General features: G+C 30.8%; 1 protein-coding gene and 1 pseudogene across 1 annotated transcript in view; both read right to left on the bottom strand.

Moving 5' to 3' along the window:
- Window positions 1-6,115, bottom strand: part of LOC130222028 (NLR family CARD domain-containing protein 3-like) — a 503,712-nt gene that overhangs the window by 260,143 nt on the left and 237,454 nt on the right.
- The window catches only part of LOC130222147 (gastrula zinc finger protein XlCGF8.2DB-like), a 245,622-nt pseudogene that overhangs the window by 27,274 nt on the left and 212,233 nt on the right, over window positions 1-6,115 (bottom strand).

The following is a 6,115-nucleotide window of genomic DNA, read 5'->3' as shown; positions in this document are numbered from 1 at the left end:
CCTTTAAGTGTTTCTATTGACATCCTGACCACCTTGTTATTGTTTATTATACCATAAAATTTGTATGTTGTTAATACTACTACTACTACTACTACTTATTATTACTACTACTAATAATAAATAGTCTACAGTGGACAAGCTCAAGTTTAGACCTCGTTTACACCTGTATTTAGCATCATCCATGTCTGTTTAAAATGTTTAAAATGAAGCCAAAAATGTCCAACTTACCAGTAATGTGTTTCATTAAATATGAACTCAAAGACTGTAGTGGACTGAGTTGTCAGACTGTAAAGTTAGAACAATCGTTAAGAAATGAATATACGTGTCATATAACTAATATAAACAAACTGGGTCACGGACACCATTTATTCTGCTAATGAAATCGCACCTTAAGTGATATGACCCTGACTAACTCGTCATGCACACAATGTTTAAAGTTAACTTAACACACGGCACAAAAGTATACAGTAAATAAGCAGTTCATACCTTAAAGATGCACAAATGGTTCTCTTTTGTAGTTGCTGATAGTTCACTCCGTTGGAATTAAAGGTCTACCTTGCGTGTCTTCGGCAGCCAATTGGAAACATGAAGCGGGTTGATATTGATGGACATGAAGTCCAGCCAATCGCTGACGAGGATTCCGCTGATCGACCAATGAAACGCGATAAAATTCAGCCAATCACTGACGAGGAGGCCAGCTTGCTAGACCAATGAAACGCGACTGTGTGTATGAATGTGTATGAAAGAGCAGTAGCAGCGAAGGGACGATAGTGGGAGATTATACACAATGAGCATACCATTTTGAACACTTGTACGCTGCTTGACTTATCGGGACATTAGCACTGTCCCAATAGTTACGGTGTGTCCTCATATTGTCGGTATGTATTCAGGTGTTTTGTCCCAACAGTCCGGTCGCACCAACGCACACACACACACACACACATAGCGCAGATACCCACACAAACAAACACAGAGAAAGAGAGAGACAGAGACAGCGCGTGTTTAGCTTCGCACTCTGTTTGCACACTAACTGCTGTATGGATATCTGTTATGTTAATGTACAAAATAAACCTGATTTAACATCCACAAACCGGGATTGAAGCGTCTTCTTTTAGAATTGTTCTGACCCGCAGCTGTGCTGATTAAGTGAATCTGAAGTGAATCACTGTAATTCATTACACACATGCTCTGTTTTAAAACATTTTAAACATGTGAAACTCACTCTTGGTCACATTTGATGAAGATTGATGATCCTAGCGAACTGAACAGACCTTTTATTCCCGGTTGCCTGCGCGTCTGGTCTTGTTGATATGATTATACACGTGACAACCGGGACATGTTAATACGCACAGCTGTCAATCAATTCAGTGAGCGGGGGGACCACACTCCTACGTCAAGTTGCGGTCAATCTGAAAACCGCTCCAATTGGTCCACCATTTTTATGATGTTAAATTAAAAAAAAAAAAAAATTACTGGGTGTGTTTATATCACCCCAATATGACTGTCTATACACTATACATACACACATGTCTGTGCAAACAGCTTGAAAAGTAGATTTTTCACCATAGGTGCCCTTTAAATCAGTGTGTTACCACCATGCTATTATTTTAATCAACCTAAACTAACAATCCATTGTTATCTCAACAACTTTAGTGAATCTAGTTGACTTGATAAAAAAAATATGCTGTGATAACAAATAAAGGATATAATTTTATACAGAATAGACAAAATCAGATAAAACAAAACTAGACAAAACTTGACAAAATTAACAGAGGTAGACAAATTCAGGCAAAACTTAACTAGGCAAAACTATACAAAATTGGACAAAATAAAACTACACAAAACTAGAAAAAAATCAGACAAAAAAGCTAGACAAACATAGACAAAATCAGACAAAAGTAGACCAAATCGGACAAAACAAAGGAGACAAAATAGGACAACAAAACTAAACAAACGTAGACTAAATCAGACAAAACAAAGGAGACAAAATAAGACAACAAAACTAAACAAACGTAGACAAAATCAGACAAAACAAAGGAGTCAAAATCTGACAAAACAAAACTAAACAAACGTAGACAAAATCTGACAAAACAAAACTAGACAAAACAAAACTAGACAAAAGTAGACAAAATCAGACAAAAGTAGACAAAAAGAAATTAGACAAAACTAGACAAAATTGGAAAAAACAACACAAAACTAAACAAAACTAAACAAACCTAGACAAAACAAAACTAGACAAAACGAGACAAAACTAAACAAAACAAGACAAAACTAAACAAAACTAGACAAAAATAGACAAAATCAGACAAAACAAAACTAGACAAACGTAGAAAAAATCAGACAAACAAAACTAGACAAAAGTAGACAAAATCAGACAAAACGAAATTAAACAAAACTAGAAAGAATCGGACAAAACTAGACAAAACTAAACAAATCTAGACATAACTTAAACCTAGACAAAGCTAAACAAAAATAGACAAAATCAGACAAAACTAGACAAAAATAGACAAAATCAGACAAAACAAAACTAGACAAAAATAGACAAAATCAGACAAAACAAAACTAGACAAAAGTAGACAAAATCAGACAAAACGCATCTAGATAAAATCAGACAAAACAAAAGTAGAAAAAATCTGACAAAACAAAACTAGACAAAAGTAGACAAAATCAGACAAAACAAAACTAGACAAAAGTAGACAAAATCAGACAAAACAAAACTAGACAAAAGTAGACAAAATCAGACAAAACAAATGTAGACAAAACCTGACAAAAGTAGACAAAATCAGACAAAACGAAATTAAACAAAACTATAAAAATATGCTGTGACAACAAATAAAGGATATAATTTTATACAGAATAGACAAAATCAGATAAAACAAAACTAGACAAAACTATACAAAATTGGACAAAATAAAACTACACAAAACTAGACAAAAGTAGACAAAATCAGACAAAACAAATGTAGACAAAACCTGACAAAAGTAGACAAAATCAGACAAAACAAAATTAGACAAAAGTAGACAAAATGAGACAAAACAAAAAAAGATAAAAGTAGACAAAATCAGACAAAACAAAAGTAGACTAAATCAAACAAACGTTGATAAAAACAGACAAAACAAAAATAGACAAAAGTAGACAAAATCGTCAAGTCAAAAATAGACAAAATCAGACAAAACGAAATTAGACAAAACTAGACAAAAGTAGACAAAATCGGATAAACTAGACAAAACTAAACAAATCTAGACAAAACTAAACAAAAGTAGACAAAATCAGACAAAACGCATCTAGACAAAATGAGACAAAACAAAAGTAGACAAAATCTGACAAAACAAAACTAGACAAAAGTAGACAAAAACAGACAAACAAAACTAGACAAAACAAAACTAGACAAAAGTAGACAAAATCAGACAAAACTAGACAAAAGTAGACAAAATCAGACAAAAAGAAATTAGATAAAACTAAACAAAACTAGACAAAATCGGACAAAACTAATCAAATCCAGACATAACTAAACAAACCTAGACAAAACAAAACTAGACAAAATCAGACAAAACTAAACAAAACTAGACAAAGTTAGATAAAATCAGACAAAACAAAAGTAGACAAAATCAGACAAAACACATCTAGACAAAATCAGACAAAACCAAAGTAGACAAAATCTGACAAAACAAAACTAGACAAAAGTAGACAAAATCCGACAAACAAAACTAGACAAAACAAAACTAGACAAAATCAGACAAAATTAGACAAAATCAGACAAAACGATATTAGACAAAACTAAACAAAATGCGACAAAACTAGACAAAATCTGACAAAACAAAACTAGACAAAAGTAGACAAAATCAGACAAAACAAAATTAGACAAAACTAAACAAAACTAGAGAAAAACAGACAAAATCGGACAAAACTAAACAAATCTAGACAAAACTAAACAAACCTAGACAAAACAAAACTAAACAAAAGTAGACAAAATCAGACAAAACGAAATTAGACAAAACTAAACAAAACTAGACAAAAGTAAACAAAATCCGACAAAACTAAACAAACCTAGACAAACAAAATTAAACGAAAATAGACAAAATCAGACAAAACTAAACAAAACGAGACAAAACTAAACAAAAGTAGACAAATTCAGACTAAACAAAAGTAGACAAAATCTGACAAAACAAAACTAGACAAAAGTAAACAAAATCAGACAAACAAAACTAGACAAAAGCAGACAAAATCGGACAAAACTAGACAAAACTAAAAAAATCTAGACAAAACTAAACAAACCTAGACAAAACAAAACTAAACAAAAGTAGACAAAATCAGACAAAACTAGACAGAAGTAGACAAAATCAGACAAAACGAAATTAGACACAACTAAAAAAACTAGACAAAAGTAAACAAAATCAGACAAAACTAAACAAACCTAGACAAAACAAAATTAAACGAAAATAGACAAAATCAGACAAAACTAAACAAAACGAGACAAAACTAAACAAAAGTAGACAAAATCAGACAAACCAAAACTAGACAAAATCTGACAAAACAAAACTAGACAAAAGTAAACAACATCAGACAAACAAAACTAGACAAAACAAAACGTGACAAAATAAGACAAAACGAAATTAGACACAACTAAAAAAACTAGACAAAAGTAAACAAAATCAGACAAAACTAAACAAACCTAGACAAAACAAAATTAAACGAAAATAGACAAAATCAGACAAAACTAAACAAAACTAGACAAAACTAAACAAAAATAGACAAAATCAGACAAAACAAAACTAGAAAAAATCTGGCAAAACTAAACTAAACAAAAGTAGACAAAATCAGACAAAACAAAAGTAGACAAAATCAGACAAAACAAAAGTAGACAAAATCAGACAAAACGAAATTAGACAAAACTAAACAAAACTAGTCAAAAGTAGACAAAATGGGACAAAAATAGACAAAACTAAACAAACCTAGACAAAACTAAACAAAATGAGACAAAACTAGACAAAATCAGACAAAACAGAACTGGACAAAAGAAGACAAAATCAGACAAAAGTAGACAAAATCAGACAAAACAAAAGTAGACAAAATCAGACAAAACAAAAAACTAGACAAAAGTAGAAAAAGTCAGAAAAAAGTAGACAAAATCAGACAAAACAAAAGTAGACTAAATCAAACAAAAGTTGACAAAAACAGACAAAACAAAACTAGACAAAAGTAGACAAAATCAGACAAAACAAAACTAGACAAAAGTAGACAAAATCTGACAAAACTAGACAAAACTAAACAAATCTAGACAAAACTAAACAAATCTAGACAAAACAAAACTAAACAAAAATAGACAAAATCAGACAAAACTAAACAAAACCAGACAAGGGTAGATAAAATCAGAAAAAACAAAACTAGACTAAAAAAGACAAAATCAGACAAAACAAAATAGACAAAAGTAGACAAAATCAGACAAAACGCATCTTGATAAAATCAGACAAAACAAAAGTAGAAAAAATCTGACAAAACAAAACTAGAAAAAAGTAGACAAAATCAGACAAAACTAAACAAACCGAGACAAAACAAAACTAAACAAAAATAGACAAAATCAGACAAAACTAAACAATACGAGACAAAACTAAACAAAACTAGACAAAAGTAGACAAAATCAGACAAAACAAAACTAGACAAAAGTAGACAAAATCAGACAAAACAAATGTAGACAAAACCTGACAAAAGTAGACAAAATCAGACAAAACGAAATTAGACAAACTCAGACAAAAATAGACAAAATGAGACAAAACAAATAAGATAAAAGTAGACTAAATAAGACAAAACAAAAGTAGACTAAATCAAACAAAAATAGACAAAATCAGACAAAACGAAATTAGACAAAACTAGACAAAAGTAGACAAAATCGGATAAACTAGACAAAACTAAACAAATCTAGACAAAACTAAACAAAAGTAGACAAAATCAGACAAAACGCATCTAGACAAAATGAGACAAAACAAAAGTAGACAAAATCTGACAAAACAAAACTAGACAAAAGTAGACAAAATCAGACAAACAAAACTAGACAAAACAAAAATAGACAAAAGTAGACAAAATCAGACAAAAGTAGACAAAAGTAGACAAATCAGAC

Source organism: Danio aesculapii, chromosome 4, assembly GCF_903798145.1.
Source record: "Danio aesculapii chromosome 4, fDanAes4.1, whole genome shotgun sequence".
NCBI classification, from domain to species: domain Eukaryota; kingdom Metazoa; phylum Chordata; class Actinopteri; order Cypriniformes; family Danionidae; genus Danio; species Danio aesculapii.
Note: the sequence above shows the minus strand (reverse complement) of the source record. Positions and strands in the feature narration are given on the sequence as shown.